At 60.6% G+C, this 18,603-nt stretch overlaps 1 long non-coding RNA gene across 1 annotated transcript; it reads right to left on the minus strand.

The window, feature by feature from the left end:
• Nucleotides 1–9,646: 9,646 nt before the first annotated feature.
• LOC122914606 lies at nt 9,647–11,417 on the minus strand. The gene is made up of 3 exons (XR_006385807.1): nt 11,333–11,417; nt 11,068–11,220; nt 9,647–10,471 (listed from the first exon to the last, which is right to left on the minus strand). It is a non-coding gene; the product is annotated as an uncharacterized LOC122914606 (long non-coding RNA).
• Between the last annotated feature and the right edge of the window lie 7,186 nt (nt 11,418–18,603).

The raw sequence follows: 18,603 nt of genomic DNA on the forward strand, positions 1-18,603 counted from the left end.
TGCACACCACCACCATCGGGCACAACAGATGCTCCCTGGTTCTCACCACTTCCCCCACCTGGGCTCTGTTCTCTCAGTCTTGGTGCACAGTGGGCGCTCAGTAAGTGGTGATTGAGCAGATGGATGGTTGGATGGATAAGATGGATGGATGGATGGATGGATGGACAGACAGTCAGATGGATGGATGGATGGATAAGAAGGATGGATGGATGGATGGATGGATGGATGGATGGGTGGATGGATGGACAGTCAGATGTATGATGGATGGATGGGTGGATGGATGGACAGACAGTCAGATGGATGATGGATGGATGGATGGATGGGTGGATGGATGGACAGACAGTCAGATGGATGATGGATGGATGGATGGAGGGACAGACAGTCAGATGGATGGATGGATGGGTGGATGGATGGACAGACAGTCAGATGGATGGGTGGATGGGTGGATGGGTGGATGGATGGACAGACAGTCAGATGGATGATGGATGGATGGATAAGAAGGATGGATGGATGGATGGATGGACAGACAGTCAGATGGATGGATGTATGGGTGGGTGGATGGATGGGTGGATGAAGAGGTATCCACTCACTTAATAATAATTAACAGTCATCAGAGTAACCAATAAGTGACTACACACTGATCATTAAAGGATCAATAATTGTGTGGTTATGGGTTGCAGTGGGGCTCCTAAAGGGACAGGAGCAGGTGCTCTGATGGGCACCAGGACCTCCTCTCAGGAAGCCAAGCTGCCACCTGAGAGATCAGAGGGTGTGGGCAGCGTGTCGGGGAGAGAGAATGTGTGCGTGACCACAGACTGGGTGACTCAAAATAACAAATATATTCTCTCCCAGTGTGGAGCCCAGAAGTCCAAGATCCAGGTTTGGGCAGGGCTGCGCTCCTCTGGAGGCCCTGGGGGAGGGTCCTGCCTGCTCTTCCAGCTCCTGGGACTCCAGCACGCCCGGGCGTCTGGACACACCCCACCCAACTCCATGGTCCCGTGGCTCCTCCTCTCTGTATCTTCTCTTCTCTTCCGTCTTTTATAAGGACACTGGTCAGTGGACTTGGGGCCCATGTGGATCGTCGAAGATGGTCACATCTTGTGATCCCTTAACTTGATTACATCTGCAAAGAACCCTCTTCCCTAAATAAGGTCACATTCACAGGTTCTGGGGTTTGGGACTTAGACATACCTTTTTGGAGCCTTGACAAACACCCCAGGCAAAGCCCTGATGAGGAAGGTGTGGGTGTGACCAGGTATGACCATCCCACAGCACTGAGGAGTGGGGGTCATAGGTACCCCACTTCATAGATGTGAGCTGAGATGGAAGAGGTGATCTGGGGCAGCATTCAGGCAGGGGCAGCACCTGCCATGCTCACTACACATCCCTGGGCCGATATGGTGCTCAGCAAACCCTGGTGTTCAGCAAACACAGTGGCATAAATGGCAGGGCCTTCCTCAGTATTCCTCAGCACAAAAACAGTACCCCAGGCCCTGAGGTATGCTCTGTGAGAGATCTGAGGACCCCTTCCAAGTGGGCCTGGGGGGGCCTCTCCCTGTACGGCCCAGGCTGCTCCTTGCCTCAGTGGGTCTTAGCTTTCCCAAGACAACGGGGTCTGACGTGAAGGCCTCCAGAGGCCCTTCCTGTGTAAAGTTCTCCATTTCCAAAAGCATGAGGGACTCCCCATCTAGAACACGCCTGCTCGACACTTTACCCTCCTGGTCATTCGCTCACTGGACAGCAGGTGCCCCTGGCCTGCCCACCCCTCCGTCGGCAGCACCCCAGCCACACGCACACCAGACGTGGCTTCCTTGCCTCTGCCTGGACGTCTGCGCTCCAGACCCCCTTTCTTCCGCCCAGAGGCTGTGATTCCTGAAAACCCCCAAGCTGCCATGCGGTGTCCCTGTCCCATGGCAGGTCCTCATCCTGACAGCTCGGCAGAGGGCCGGCCCAAGGGCTGTGGCCTCCAAGCGGCCCCAAGCAGGAAGATGTTGAGAAGGAAGCCGGTCCCCACGGCGGGCAGGAGACTGGGACAGGCTCAGGGGATAGCCCCGAGGCACCTTCCCACAAACGCCTCCCTAGGCGCACAGGCCCGGGAGGCAGGGCCAGCAGGCCTCAGGGGGACTGGGCAGTTGGTTTTGCTCCGTGGATCTGGATGAACTGGAAATGCAAAGGTCTGCACTGGGCGTACGGAGCTGGGCAAACTGGAAGTGCTTCAAAGACCTGGGCGCATGGCTGGGCTGCCGGTTCACACGGCCGTGGCCAAGCCAGCGCGGTCACCCCCCCCCCCCCCCCCCAGGCCCGAGCGCCCGTCCCGCCGCCAGCCGCAGCCCCCCGGACCCCGCAGGCAGAGCAGGGCCTCCGAGCGCCGGCCTCTCGCTCCGTCAGATAGGAATCAAACGCATCCTGATAATGATCAATGGAGGCGGCTTGGCAGTGCGGGCCTGGCGGGCCTCCAGGCCCACCTCCAGCTACAGGAAAGACGAGGATGGCAAAAGTGATCCTTGGCAAGGGACAGCACATTGTCCCACAGCTGTGGGAAAGTGCTCAGTGCGCAAACATTTCCTTAAAACGAGCTTACAAGGAAATGTTCGTGGTGGCCTCATTAAAGACCATCGGCCTGGCTGAGCCGGACGAAAATAACTTCGGGCCCCGGCCGCGTCCCCAACTCCGAGAGGCGTGTCAGAGGCTAGGGGAGCATTGCTGCGCGGCGGCCGTGGGGGTCAGGGGGCGTCCCGTGGCACTTTGCACGCCCTGACGGCTTGTGCTCGCCTCTAAGTGTAGGAGCCCTCCCGCCCCAAGTGCACTGGAAACTCAGGACAACTCCAGGCTGGCAGAGACGGGGAGTGGGCTGTGGCCGTGGGGGGCCTCCGGGCCGCCACGCAGGAATGTTGGGGCCTGGCTCACATTCTGAACCTGCCATATGGCCCCGCGTCCTGGGACCCAGGCTGGGAGCCAAGGAGGAGCCCTGTGGCTGGGTCCCCAGCGCTCCAGGCCGCCGCGTGAAGCCATTTGTCAAAGGTGTTTCCCAAAAGCTTCTCTGGAAGGAGCTGCCCTTTGCGAAGCTGGCTTGGGCCTGAGCCAGGCAGAGACATCTGGGGGCTCTTGGCAAAGGTGCCAGCCATCCCGAGATCAAAAGTCCCTCTCCTGGTTATCCTTGCTTCTCTGTGCCAGGTGAGGGAGCCGTGGGGGCCCCGGCGGCGGGGTGAGGCTGGGGCTGCTCACCCAGACGACGTCCTGGCAGCGGGGGACCGACCACGGGCATGCCCCACTGAGCCCCACATCACAGAAGATCCGTGGCGGGGCCCGTTCCAACAGGAGCACCCCCAGGACACTGGGGTTTGTGCGGGGTTCACTAGCTGTTTGACAGAGAGGCCCAGAGCAAGGACGCACAGAGCCAGGGGGACCGGAGGCCTGGCCAGCGGACATGGTGGCGGCCTCCAGAAGGAAGTCTTACCAGTGCGGGGACAAGGGATTCCCATGGAAAAGTGAAGTTACAAGTGAAAAGACCAGAAGTTAATCCCCTTCCCTGGGATCCACTTTCTGGAAGGAGGCGCGCCGTCCCGAATGAACGCATGCTTTTCGCGGGGCGGTGGACGCGGGGGGGCCCGCCCATCACACGGCCCACGTTTGTCTCCTGGCTGCAGACAAACCTGCCGGGGGCTCTGCGGCCATGGTCGCCGCATGGCCCAGCGTCCTGGCAGCCCGGCCTCTGCCCCTCCAGACTCACCCACGGTCCATTTAGGACCAATTTCATCTCGGGATGTGGCTGATAATTAGAATCATCCCCCAGGTCTGTCTTGATGGCACTTGCAGGAACAATGCCAACAAAACCTGTTTTAGGACCAAAGTCAGCAGGGGGGAGGGAGGCACAGAGTCGTAAGACTGTCCTTGACCATCTCCCACCCAGCGGGGCTGAGCTGTGTGGACGGTTAGCCCCACACTCACCTTCCCGCGCCCCTCTTACCTGGCCTCACTGCACAGGTGACGACCCCCTTCTACAGAGAAAGCAACCAAGGTGCAAAGGGTTTGTGCAGCGAGTGGACGGCAGCATGGGGACCCTCGGCTGTTCCCAAAGACCCTGCTTCCGGTCCCACTCGAACGATCTCTTCTCTGTCCTTTCCATTTACTTCAGAGAGTCGGCAAGTGACACCCGTCCGGAGGAGAAGCAACAGACCCATTTCACAGATGCAGACACCGAGGCCCGAGTGGGTTCCGCAACTCACAGGCCAAACAACCACCATCTGGCAAGACCAGGACTGGAACCCGATGGGACTCCACAGTCCACCCCTGCCGCCATCCCCGGCTCCCTGCACCCTTCCCGCCCTCTGTCCTCCCGACACCTAGCGCGGGGCCGCTGGAGACGTGGCTGGGCTGGGGCGCCCACCAGGGGAAGCCGGGGCAGAGCTGCCGCCGGCGAATGCTTGTCCAAGAGAAAGCTCCTCTTTCGGGTTGAATTGTGTCCCCCCAAATTCACGTCACCTAAGCTCGGAGTGTGAACTTCTGTGGGAGCAGGGTCTTCCCACTGGAGGAAGGGGGGCCCTTAGTCTGATGACTGGTGTTCTTACAAGAAGAAGAAAGACACACGCAGGGGAGGGGGCTGTGTGGCCACAGGGGTGGGGGTTGTGGGGACGGGGCTCCCCGAAGCTGGAAAAAGTCGGAAGAACCCTCTGCTAGGGCCTCCCGAGGGAGACGGCCCTACAGACACCCGGATCCCAGACTTCTCGCTGGCCTCCAGAGGCGGGGACCCCCAATTTCTGTTGCTTCAGATCAGCCCGTCAGCGGCACCTTGTCACGGTGCCCCGGGAAGTTAGTCCGACACCGCAGCCCCCTGTGCCTGGGGGAGTAGCCGTGCCGCCCATTCCCTCCCCACCCCCAACACGTGTACATCCTGTTCCTGCCACGTTATCTATAAACCGGGGATGTGGCTGAATTTTGATCCCGGAGGGAAAAAAAGAGAAAAATGGGTGCCAGAAGGTTCCACCCAGAAGCACGGATCCTGGAGCCTTGAAGGATGGCCGCTCTGGGGCGGGTTCCCTGCTTGCAGCCGGCGGAGCGTGGCCCTGGCCAGGAGGGGCCCTTCTCTCCTCCCGCACCCCTCCCTGTGTCCGGCCTGGAGTTCCCCTCCCCTGGCCGCCACCCCCACTGCCTCCAGGCCGAAGCAGAGAGCCCGTCCTGCATACCTTCACTGCCTTGTGGTCAAGAAAAGTCACTGCCCTTTAGTTATGCGACAAAACTATGTGGCCAGTGGAACACATTCTTTGCATCTCAAAACAATGCCAAAGGCATCTGATCAGAGCGAGGGGCCTGCAAGGCCCTCCCGGAGCCCGAGAGCTGACCACATGTCGGGCCTGTCCCCTGCCTTCGGCCAGCCTGCCTGGGGCTCTGGAACGAGAATCCGCCCGCTTTCCACAAGCCCACCGCCACACGCCGCCTGAGACACTCAATGATGACAAGAGGCCCCTGTTTCTGCGTGAACACCAGTCTCCCTGTCCTCCCTGGGGTGGCCCTAACCCCAGGCAGACCCTGACATAATTCTAATTCCTTTTGCTCTTAACAGCGGCCGGCACTTTGGTTTCTGGAAGGAGGCAGCCTAGACATGTACGGGGAACGGGGCAGGACGGGGCTCTTCCAGAATGTTCGGAGCTTCAGTTGCCCCCGTGAGACAGAAATGAGAATGCAGGGGCATGCCTGGCGCACTGTCCCCCAGAGGAAGGGGAAGCCAGGGGTCCTTCCGGGTCTGCTCTGAGGCTGGCCCAGCACCCAGAAGCTTACTTGGTCATTTTTTCCAAGGATGTGGTTTTAGGTCCCTTCCACTCCCCTCCTGTCCTTGTCCCACAGCACCTGGCCTCAGGAGGGCCTGGCTCTGGGCAGAGAGATGGGATCTGCCCCCTTGTCTCCTCAGGGCCTGTGGCCCTAGCTCTGTCCTAGGTCCCTGAGCCCACTCCTCCAGGGCCTGGGTGCACCCCCACAGCGCCCCCTCCCACCCACAGGAGCTGAGCCAGGCACCCCCACCTCGGGGTCTCCCAGGCCACCTGCTGTCTGGCCCCTGGGGGACCAGAGTGGCCACACTCCCCTCTCAGCCCCTGCCCCTCTGCTGACCAGGCGTGATGGTGTTGGAGCCCAAGGCAGCAAGCGAGCGTTCTGCCCTCCCACCCCCACCCCTGGCTGCTCAGAGGCAGAGCAGGGAGGCCTCGGGGGCTGGGCCCAGGCTCCGGAGTCCACTCGTTCATTCATCTGTTCCCTTAGCCCCCAGGAATCTGGGGAGCACCTACAAAGTGCCAGGTGATATTCTGAGCACTGGGGACTCAGCAGTGACTAAGATACTGTCCTTGCCCTGGTGGAGCTGACATTCCAGGACACGGAAACTGTAAACAGAGTCTATTCCGCACCTGACAATCTGCCGATGGCAACAGGACAAGGAGAAAGTCAAGGCCGGTGGGGGAGGGGAGGGTCGGTCATCCTGTCAGGGTGGGGGTGGTGTCATGTGTAAAAGCCCTGGGGCATAGGCTCGAGAAGCTGTGGGGAGGCTCATGATGAGGAGGCAGACTTCTGGGCAAACCAGGCCACGTGAACAGAGAACCCACAGAAGTGCCAGGTCTTCTGAGCCACGACAGAGCACCCAGCAGGACCTACGCCACCCACCCCCCTAGCACCCAGTTTCCCTCTGGGGACATCAGATGTGGGCACGTCACAGAAATGTCCCCACCCGGGGAGAACGAGTCCAAGCTGCCTCCGTGGGTGGGCCGTGGGCCGGTGGCGGGGCGGGCACCGAGACCCCTCCAGACCTAGCCAGAAGCGTCAGCTCTGCCCGAGAGAGCACCAAGCCAGGGCCCCGCCTGCTCAGGGTCCCCGAGCTCCGTGGCACACCCTGCCCTCCGTGCTCAAGCAGCCGCACCGCCTGCCCTCGAGAGGGCCAGGTTGCCCTCCATACCAGAACCCACAGCTCAGCAGATGTCTGTATGGACTCGGCAGCCCCAGGACACTAAAGGCACGCAGGTCCCACGCATCCCTTAGGCCACTTAAAACAGTGATGAGAGCACGTTGCAGAGGCAGCCAAGCCTGGGGCAGCCGGGGGACATCCCCAGCATGGGCCTGGGGGTCGAGGATGTCTGTGGGAAGACACACCTTTGCAGAGAATGGAGGGAAAGAAGTTCCAGACAGGGTAGCTGCCCCTGTTCCCCCTGGCCTGGGGTTGGAGTTAGGGAGGGAGGCTGGGTCCTGGCCCAGCCCGAGGGGACACCTGCTGTTGGAGCTCTGCTGCCCCCCGCTGGCCAGCCTCAGTACTGCGTGTGTGCCGCCCGACCTCCCTCCAGGTGTGTGTGTCCTACCTGGCCCTGCCTCTGGGCGCCCGGGGCCTTGTCTTGGGCCCTCACCTGTATGCAAATCACACCTGGGGCCCCCAGCCCACTGCCAGCAGGGGCAGCATGAAGAACCTGCGTTTCCTGTCACCGAAGCTGGCTCGCAGGTGTCCGGGGGACTGACAAGGTGGCCCGGCCCCGACCACAGGAAGCCCTGCCCCAGCCGGGACACCCAAGCCCATCCTCCGGTCCTGGGTCTGTGTGCTGGTGCTGCTTCTCTGCACACACCTCCTCCGGGGGGGGCGGGGTGGGGGGGTTGCTGCTTGGCTTCCTCAGAAGGTGCCCCCCACCCTGGAAACAAGGGGAGCCTCGGGCCCAGCACCCAGTGCAGAGGGAGACCGGCCTGTCGGGAGCCAGGGGAGGGGCCGGAGAGCAGCTCACGGGCCATGGCGATGCGGGGAGCGTGTCCGCAGTGCCCACTCCTCCCTCTGCCCCAGCGGCATCGAGGGGAAATGCCAGGCGTGGCCCGAGACCCGTCTCCTTGCCCAACCTGAGTTCCACAGCCCCTTGAGGCTACTTCCACCCCAGGCCACACTAATGACACTAAGGGCAGAGGGGAGAAGGGGCCACTACAGAGCCCTGTGGCCACATGCCTCCTCACAGATCCCCGCCTTTGGGCCCAGAGCAGGCTGTTAGGATCCTGCCACAGCCCCGAGGAAAGTCCCCGAAGCACAAACCCCACCCAGCCGGCCTCCCCAGCCAGGCCTCGCCTTGGAGACTCTGCTTCCAAACAAGACCAAGGAGATGCCCTCTCTGGCAGTCCCTGGGTCGCAGCCCTAACAAGAGCCCTGGACCAACGCAGTGCAGGCCTAGGCGTGTTCTCAAGGGTGCTCTGGGTCACCTCCAGGAGATGAGTGGGAAGCAGGAGCAGGACATTGTCCACACTGCTTCTTCCCTTGAGCACTGGTACCCTTGAAGGTCTGGGGTTCGTCATCTGAAGCCTCATGGAGCTCAGCAAACACAAGAACCACCATTCATTAGCTCTTGTCCGGGGCTGTGCAAGTGTCCTGTGGCCACTGTGACCATAAACAACAAAAGGATTTCCTCCCACTTTTGGGCAGAAGTCAGAAATCAAGGTGTAGGCCGGGTGCTCTCTCCAGAGGCTCTGGGGCAGGGTCCCTCCTGCCTCAGCATCTGGAGCCTCCAGGCATCCCTGGACTTGTGGCCCCTTCCCTCCCACCACTGCTTCCGTGGTCACGTGGCCCCTCCCACATCTGTGATCTCTCCTTACACCGATGCTTGTCATTCTATCTAGCGCCCACTCGAAAGACAGTAGGATCTCGTCTCAAGCGCCTTCACATAGTTACACCTGCCAAACCTTATTTCCACGTGAGCTCACATGCACAGTTACAGGGGGGCAGGGGTCAGGACTTGGACTTTGGGGGGCTTCCACTGGTCCTCATGGCACAGGGGAAGGGGCACCCCCACTGAGTGCCTGGCCCTAGCCAGCCGTGTGAGCAGCCTGGGAACAGGCTCCGAATGCATGTTCCCCAGCTGGTCTCCCCAGCCTTGCTGTATCAGACCCTCCAGTGGGGCCCAGCGACCTGGGTTCCACAAGACCCCCCGGAGGTCCTGATGCAGCTCACGTTTGAGAGCCACTGAAATGAGACCACAGAACGTCCGTTCTTGACTCAAACTCAGTTTGGGTTGGGTCAGGAGTCACGCCCGTCGGGATTTACTTCATTTATGGGGATGGAGGAGGCTTGAGACCCTCCAGGACCCTGGGTGCTCACAGGCCCCCCGCCACCTGCTAGACCAGACAGAAAACGTGGTGGGAGCAGGAGGGGGTTCAACCCGATGGGGGCGCTGGGGAGGCCTCCTGGCAGCGGGGTGGGGCCAATGCCCTCAGCCTTGGCCGAAATCAGAACTAAGTCACTTGTGTCCCCATAACTCAGGGAAGGTGGGGGCAGGGGGAGTCCCAGCAGGAAATCAATGGGGACCTCCATGGTTCCGGGACCTCCGTGGTTCCGGGGACCTGGGGACTTGGGTGGCAAAACCAAACCACAGAGATCAGGAGAGCTCCTGCCCTCCTGAGCAGAAATCCAGGCACCTTCCCATCACATGGCTACCCGGGCCCACATCTCAAAATGTTGTGAACTGGGGGCAGGCTGTGGCCACGTTTGGATTTGTTAATGCCCCATTAGCAGTGGGCAGGCTGTCCCACGTTTGGATTTGTTAATGCCCCATTAGCAGTTTCTCCATATAATTACTCTCCTTGTATTTCCACGTGTTTTAGGGTACGGTTCTAAGACCTTTTTCTAAGAAGGGGCCACAGACTCGGCAGCTGCCTGACGAACCCCGGGCACCGCAAGGGCAACCAACGTCCACCGTCTGTCCAACCAGAAACTTTCCGGTTTATTCTAAAGCTGCTCGTGCCGACTTTCTCCATAATCCACTTCCTGCCTGGGCCTGGGGGACGCCCGGTAGACGTCCTGTCCTTCCCTTAAACACCTTTCTCAGGGAAGAAGTCAGTGTGGGAGGGTCCGACTGCAACACGGTCAAAGGGACAAGCCGCCCACCTTGGTACCATCGAGAGGAAAGAGTAACAGGTTGGGGCATTGCTGGCTTTGCTTCTAGGCAAACACAGCACGGGGGGGCGCTATCAGGGACCTTCCACCGGAACCCGGGCGGCAAGACTACCCGAGATGCACTCTGCCGACGGGAACGGAGCGACCAAGGAAACGGATACAAACCAGCCCCCATCTCCGAAGCCCTCTTGCTCGCAGGAGACCAAAAGTGCCCAGAGGGGAAGGGGCACGGCTTTTGCCACCATGGTGCGGCCCCCAGCTGCCAACACGATGTGCTGGGCTCGGGGTCACCTCGAGGGCCGCTGGGGACAGTGATGGAGGCCAGTGCAGCAGGACAGCAACCCCAGCCTCTAGTCGATGGGGCAAGGACCACCGCAGGCTTCCCGGGGCCAGAGGCGGGCCACGTGGGGGGTGAGAGGCCACCGCGATGGAGATGTGTGCAGGCCTGTCCGGGGTCCAGCAGCAAGTGTCATACCCGTGGGCAGGCACAGGCCCTGTCACAGGCTCCTCAGGGCTGAGCGAATCTGCCTTCATGACAGCCTTGGGCACACACTCCGCCTGGCCACCTGTTGGCACAGGCTCCTAAAAGGAAAAAAAAAAAAAAAAAAAACCTTGTGCCTCAGTTTCCCCACCTCCAAGGAGCACAGAGGTCTGAAGTTCGAAAACCCACCGGGGTCAGCACACCCGCTCCTTCAGCGTCATTATCCCAGTCCGCAGCCCCCCACCTCCTTTCCAGTCGAGGGAGCGAGAGCTCAGAAGGCTAACTGCACGTCAAGGTCACGGCGCGCGGCAGGCGGGGCCCAGACCGGGCGCCGGGAGCCTCTCTGGATGGTGCTAAGTGGGAGGAAATCACAAGGAGCCCAGCCTGCCCCCCAAAGCGCCCCTGGTCATGCCTGTCATTTCCCGCACCCCGTGGGGACCGTCGGGACCCTCCCGCGTGCAGAGAAGGACGGTCTGACGCCACAGGCGTGTCTCTACAAACATCACAGACTTTTGTCTCGGGCACGCGCAGCGCGGACGTGCGGAGAGATGGAGGGGGTAGAGTGGAGGCCGGGCCAGGGGGAGGCAGTGCCATGAACAGCCAGGGGGCCTCCGCCGCTTTGTACTCTGTACCTCGGTTTACCCATCTGTCAGCGCCACCCTAGCCCGTGACCCCATGGGACGAAACAAGCCCACACCTGCCTCGTGAAGGGCTCAGAAAAGCACGTGGGAAGCCGCCGCCCAAATCGCGGTTCTTCATCTTAATTATCATCACTGCTTTGGTCTCTTGAGAATCCCTTTACGTGTTCACGGCTTTCACAACCTTCCCGTCGTGGGCCCCCCATGAAGACCTGGAAACAAGCCCAGCACAGCGAGGCCGTGGGCCCCAGCCCCACCCAGCAGGCCTCCACCCCCACTGGGCCTCGCACTAACCAGCCACCCGCCACCGCCTCTGGCAGAAACCTGTTCCCTTTTTCCCCAAGGCTGCCGGGGAGCTCCGCGCAGGCCTGGGGCGGGTGTGGGTCCTCCTCGGGCATACGTGCAGCCGCTTCCTCCTGCTCCTGGCCCTCAGCCTTTTCCGCTCTCATCCCACTGTGCGTCCACGCCGGACAGATCCCAGCCCCGCAGCGCATATGCTAGTGTCGGAAGTAAGACGCCGTCTGTTCTTCCCGGCATTCGACGGCAGCAAGAGCTCCAGATTCTTCCCCTTACAGATACTCACTGAGCATCAGCCGCACACAGACACCACCAGGCCCTGGGGACAGAGGAAGGAATGAAAACACCCACTGCCCCACAGGGCGAGGGAACAGCACGGAGAGCATATGATCATGCTGCAGGGGGAGGGTGGTAGGACCCCCACGGAGGCAGGACCAGGGTCCTGGTCTGTGTCCCTGCCCGCTGCACCCACTCCCCCAAACCCGGGCAGAGCTCTCGCCCAGCCTGGGGTCCAGCCAGGTTCTCCATGTCCAGTTGTGCTGTTTGCTCACAGACCTGGAACCCAGGCAACAGAAAAGGGGGCGGGGGGGGGTGGCAGGGAGGACGTGGTGCTGCCTGGACTCTGCCTGCCAGGACAGAAGCCAGCACCTTTCCTGACTCCTCTGCCCAGAGAGGACCACTCAGAAAGGCGTCCTTTCTGTAACTGTAAACAGTTTCTGTAAACAACGTACTGTTTTATAATTCACCGACAACAGTGGGGAAACCAAGCAAACAAGGAGGGAGAAAAGCTAACTGCCTGAGCCGGCTGTTCTCCAGCTCTGGTCTCTGGGGCCGTAGCAGCATCCCCTAGAACGTACCAGCAGCGCAGGCTCCTAGCACCCCCACCCCGGTCACCCCAATCAGATCACCAGGGCTGTGGCTCACGGCTCTGTCAGAGCGAGCCACCTCCGGGGGATTCTGAGAGCTGCTGGCCCCGGAGTCCGGTGTTAGGGAGCCCCGTCCACCTGCCCGTTAGCTGAGAGGGAAAGGGGAAGGCCAGGGAGGCGGGGAAGGCGGGTCTGGCTCACCTGGCGACAGGTGTTGCCGAGGCCCAGACACGGATTAGCCAACTGCTGTTAAACCCAGGGCAGCCGCCAGGCCGCACAGGTTCCCGCAGGTGCGGGCCCGCTGCCCTGGTGCGGCTCCAATTGTGGTACCAGAATGGCTGGGGCCTCCGGTGTGATCAGTGGGCCGGGGCTGAGCTGCCCGCACCCTGCCCGTGGTGTCTGCTGGCCACTTTGATGTGAAGGGCATTGTCGAGCCCCACGCCCCCTTCTTAAAATCTAAGAGCAGCAGAGTGTGCCTGCCTTCCACTTTAAAAAAAAAAAAAAAGGATTGTTCTAACCTTTTAATAATAAGAACCACCAATTATCTCTGAGGCAGAAAACCCAAACCTGGCTGTTTTGGTGAAAGACAGGATTCGTCCCTGCTGTGCCAAGCGGACAAGACCACATGAAAGGCCCCAAACCGCTTGCTGAGACCCCACTCCCAGGTCCCGGCAGCAGACCCCGCCCAGGTCCTTGGGCCCCATCCAGCTGCCGGCCCAGCCACGGCCACCACGGCTCTGCACCTGCCAGCCCAGCACACACTGACTGAGGCCACTCCAGCCCCTGGGGGTGCACGGGCCTCCCAGCTGCCCCAGCCCCTCGCTGCTGGCAACTCTGTGCTCTTCATTCCCTCCCTTTATTGGCCCCCACACCAGGGTCGGGCTGTCCTGGTCACCATAGCTTCACAGTGAGTCCGGACACTGGCAAAGGTCCTCAACCACATTTTTTTTAAAAAGATTTTAAAAATCCAGGTTGGTGCCCTGGGCCTCAACCATACGGTCTATAGAAGCAACATGGCTATTTTTGCATGTTCAGTTTCATGTAAATTTTCCAGTCAGCTTCTCAAACTTTGTCAAAAAATTAGCACTGTGTAGAATTTTAACAGGTCCATGGATTAACTGGGGGGAAACGGGCATGTTGACAATATCAACGCTTTCCAGCCATGAAGAGGGCAGCTGTGGTAAGCAGAATTTTGAGATGACCCCCCCCCCGTGACCCTCACCCCTGTACATGCTCCTCCCGCCGGGTGTGGGTGGACCCGTGACTCACCTCTAGGGTTGGGTGCTGATCTGTGACACCACTGACTTCAAGGAAGGGAGAGCACCCTGGTGAGCCTGACCTAATCAGGCGAGTGTGTAAGGGGTCAGGACTCTTCCTGGAGAAGAGGCACGAAGGGGGAGAGACTGGACTTGCAGCAGGTCCTCTGTTGTTGACTGAGGTTTGGAGGTCGTGGGGCAGGGGACGCAGGCAGCCTCCAATTCCTAAGAGCCACCCTCCGTGGACAGCCAACGAGGAAATGGGGTCACGCCAAGTGCTATTACCTACAGCCTCAGCCCTCTTGCCTCGGAAACAGACTCGGGCTGACAACCTGAACGAGCGTAGGCAAGGGCTCTTCCCAGAGAAGCCAGGTGGGGCACAGCCCCTGCCCCACGGTGAAGAGCGCCAGCGCAGCTGGGCCCGCAGGGCCGCGATCGGGCGGTAAGGAGACCCAGCACACGCCCCTCGCCAAGAGTCCACAGCCCTGGACGTGAACGACATTTTAGTTTCCCATATGCAGACCTTGAATATCCCACATTCAGAGTATCTTTAAGGACCCCGAAGGCTTTCCTCTCGGGTAGATAGTACCATAGTACCTTGTTTGGTATCTTTTAAAGGAGACAGGAGTTTGTTGCTCGTGTTTCGAAAAGCGGCTGATTTCAGTGTATTACTCGGACAGCTATTTTGCTGGATTCTTACTCTTCAATAATTTTAGCCTTTCTATTTGGACAATCATGTTTATTTGTGAATAGAGAGAAACACCGGGCGCCTGGGTGGCTCAGTGGGTTAAGCCGCTGCCTTCGGCTCAGGTCATGATCTCAGGATCCTGGGATCGAGTCCCGCATCGGGCTCTCTGCTCAGCAGGGAGCCTGCTTCCCTCTCTCTCTCTGCCTGCCTCTGCCTACTTGTGATCTCTGTCAAATAAATAAATAAAATCTTTAAAAATATATAGAAATATTTCTTCTAATGTTTACTTTTTTCACTTACTTGGTTTTAATGAGCTGGCCAGGTTCTAATTTTACTATTCCTAATTTTAAAAAGCCTGCCAGTACCATCTCCATCTAGAAAGCTCATTCTTGGAGGTCTGTGGTTGGAGGGCATCTGAAGGGCGCCCACATGGGGCGCGGAGGGCATCTCTGTGGGGAAGAGGCGGCAGCGGCAAGGGGAGAGGAGTATTTACAGATGGACGGGGGCCATTCAGAAATAAAGGGCTTACAAACCCGCAGAGAGAAAACCAGACGCAGCCTGTGGTGTTGGTTTCAAAATGGAGGTATTAACGTCATCTTGTAGCTGTTAAAAGACTGGATGGGTGGATGCATGGATGGACAGATGGACAAATGGATGGACGGACGGATGGATGGATGGACGAATGGATGGACAGACGGATGGACAGATGGAAGAATGGATGGACGGAAGAATGGACCAATGCATGGATGGATGGATGGACAGATGGATGGATGGATGGACAAATGGATAGATGGGCGGATGGATGATGGACCATAAGACGGATGGACATATGGACAGCTGGACAGACAGAAGAACCAAGAGACGGATGGAGAGATGAACGGACAGACAGTCACACAGAGAGATGCACGCACACGTTCCCTAGCTCCATGTACCAAGAGAACCTGCGTACAGCGACACCCCAATAGCAGGAGGCACAGCTCACACCTACATCTTGGTTCCTCGATGCTATTCCCGCCGAAAGGAGCAGGGCCCCTTGGAGCAACGGCTGCTTCCGGGGCTGGGCCGGAGAAGACGCAACAGGAGCCCGGAACATCTTTTCAGGCCACAAAGCAAAGCAGCGCTCCAAAGACAGCAAATGGACACGAAAGCCAGAAGAAGTGGTTCCCACTGGCCGAGGGAGAATCTGGGCATGAAGTAAAATCCAGCAACAGCCTCCACACGCCCACCGAGCAGAAGGAAGCAGGTGCGCGCAGAGGAACGCGGGAGGAGCAGGAACTAGGCGAAGTCTGGGGCGGTGGACACTCAGAGCTTCACAGCACCCCCTTCGTCGCAAAGGGAGAAGGAGCAGCTTGACGCAGGGCAGCCCGGCAGCCGCTGCCGCCACAAGTGACAGGGAAGGCACAGCCACGGGGCAAACGGAAACTTCACACCGCCCGCCAGGATGCGCTTCTGGGCTATTCCTGCAAAAACCGCAGAATCAAGCTCACGAGGACAGCTTGCGTAAACCCAGCCTGGGGACCTTCCCACACAATCACTGCGCGGCCTTCACGAGGGCCGAGGTCACCTGTCTGGCAAGATTACTGGCGACCCTGGGGGCCCAAGGACCGGACTGGAGGCTCAGAACGGCCATGAACTCAGTGAGCGCCGGCCGGCAGGAACCCACGGCGACCCCGTGCCCGCGCGGCCGTCCGCGGGAGGCCCTCCCTGAAGCAGGGAGGGTGAAGGGCACCGGAACCACAGCTTCCCCTCCGCTGACTCCGGAAGAAAGCTCTACTTGCAACTTTCTCCTGAGTCGCAGCTCCCTCCGTGCTGTTGTTAAACAGGAGACAACTCCTGCTCCGCCCGCCACCTCCACCCCCCGCCCCAGAAATGGCAACTGTGTCCTTCCAGAGCTCCCCAGAGAGGGCAGGGGCCTCCACGGGGAAGCTCAGCACGAGAGCGAGAGCGTCGCAGCCCTCCTAGTCAGTGCAGGGCCTGGAAGCAGCTCGCCTTCAGGGGCCCGGGGCAGCTGATGGCCCTGAGCTGGGCAGGGGGGACGTGAGACACCCCCACCCCCACCCCCACAAAACGTGGAGGCTGCAAGTGCTTGCTGGGCAGGACCCAGGCCTCCCAGGCAGGCTGTGGCTTGGGAGCCCCCCCAGGTCTCAGCGTTGCCCACGCTCCGGGGCCATCAATGACTAGGAGCTAAGGCCCTGCTATTTGGTGTGTGCGGCTCTGGGCCCACAGACACCCACACCACCCTATCCCACCCACGACCCCTCCCCAGCGGGCACCCCAGCCTGTGCCCTTCTCCCCCTGGGCCTGCCCCCCTCCACCAGGCCAGCTGCCTCCATGGCGCCTCTCGCTGACACCCAGCCCAGGGCTCCCCAGCCTGCGGACACACAGGGCCCTCCTCAGAGCCTGACCCGAGCCACAGGGCTCCTCTGGGCACAGCGGCCTCCTGCTCCTGCTTCCTCCCACCTCCCCGGGGCAGTGATACCACTCCAGGTGTCCCACCCTCCTGCGTGGCCCTGGGGGACTCCAGGGACCAGTGGGCCCGAGCCCCCACAGCCACAAAAACCACCACGAGCCCCACCAGAGCTGCAAGGGCTCATCTGAGACACACGAGCACATGCCCTTTCTCAAATGGGTTTTACCCAGTGCAGCACCCGAGCTGGGGACAGGACTGGGGGGGAAGCCACCCGGACCGCTGCAGACCAGGAGACAGGACTGGGGGGGAAGCCACCCGGACCGCTGCAGACCAGGAGACAGCACTGGGGGCGAAGCCACCCGGACCGCTGCAGACCAGGAGACAGGACTGGGGGGGAAGCCACCCGGACCGCTGCAGACCAGGAGACAGGACTGGGGGGGAAGCCACCCGGACCGCTGCAGACCAGGAGACAGGACTGGGGGGGAAGCCACCCGGACCGCTGCAGACCAGGAGACAGGACTGGGGGGGAAGCCACCCGGACCGCTGCAGACCAGGAGACAGGACTGGGGGGGAAGCCACCCGGACCGCTGCAGACCAGGAGACAGGACTGGGGGGAAGCCACCCGGACCGCTGCAGACCAGGAGACAGGACTGGGGGGAAGCCACCCGGACCGCTGCAGACCAGGAGACAGGACTGGGGGGGGAGCCACCCGGACTGCTGCAGACCAGGAGACAGGACTGGGGGGGGAGCCACCCGGACCGCTGCAGACCAGGAGACCCCCACCAGCCCTGCTCCCCTTAACCAAAACCTGAGCCCCAACTCAACTGGGAATTCAGCCCCGAGTCTCAGGGGGACAAAGGCCTGGCAGCCGATGCCACCTGAAACTGACAGATGGGACAGTCAGTGCCCCTGACCCAGAGCATCCCAGACACCAGCCCGATGGCCCCAGCACCGGTCACCCCATCCTGAGGGCAGCGCCACCTCGGAACAGCACGGTCTGCCAGAGCCCAACGTGGGTCATCCAGAACTCGGCACCACGTGACGGTAACGACCAGAGGGGACTTCTCTGCACAGAAGCCAGGAAGCAGGAAGGCAGACCTTCAGGGACCTGCACAAGGCAGGGCAGAGAACGTGACATCCCACCTGGCAAGCAGCCTCTGCAACGAGCTCTTGCAGGTGGCCAAGCCTGCGGCCCAGACAGTGAGGCTGGGCTCCCCGCCTCCAGCTGGCCTGGGGAAAGCCGTGAGCTCCCCCCGAGGGTCATGGGGTCCAGCTTGCATTAAATGTGAACCAGATCCTGCCACCAGATGGCGCTCAGACCTCAGGGCAGGGGCCGAGGAATGACCCCACCGCAGGTGCGCACAGCAGCTGACCAAGGGGCCTCACCCTTGTCCCCAGGGCCAGCAGGGCTCTGCCGAGACAGGCTGGGGGCACACTTCAAACCCACTGCTCCACAAGGTGCCCCCGCCCAAAACCAGCTCTCCCGGAAGGCAGCCTGCAGAGGGGACAGGTCTGGGAGAGTCCTCGCAGCGCCCAAAGAGCCCCCACACCTGAGGGGCAGCAACGTCAAGGCGCCAGATCTCAGACCAACTCCAAGATCAGAAACTACGACGTTCTTGGGCCCCTGAAACACAGCCCAGAGCGCTGGGGTTTCTGGACATCTTAGAAGCTCCTTTTTCCAGTTACTTTCCTCTAATCCCATTTCCCAGAGCAGCTGGGAAGACGGAGGCGATCGCTCCCCGCCGTGGAGTCTGCACCCACGCTCTCGGCCCCCGGCCCCTGAGGGGTCAGCACCCACAGCAGACACGGCTAACCACTCCCAGAGCTACTGTCCGTGTCCGCGAGGACTCCAGTCCTTCTCCACAGACCTCCAGCAGCTCCCACCCATCACTCGAGTCGGCCCTTGAAACGAGAAAACCATTTCTTAGTCCGGACCACGGTGGCTCAAGGGACAAAGTGGCCAGCCACACATCACTCACTCTCCCTCCTCCCTGGCCTACTAGCCTCTTCTGCCACACCCCTGTGGACACGTAAAGGAGAGCCACCACTGGCTCATACGGGCCTTTACACAAATTAGA

The sequence above is a fragment of the Neovison vison genome, chromosome 7, assembly GCF_020171115.1.
Source record: "Neovison vison isolate M4711 chromosome 7, ASM_NN_V1, whole genome shotgun sequence".
NCBI lineage: Eukaryota > Metazoa > Chordata > Mammalia > Carnivora > Mustelidae > Neogale > Neogale vison.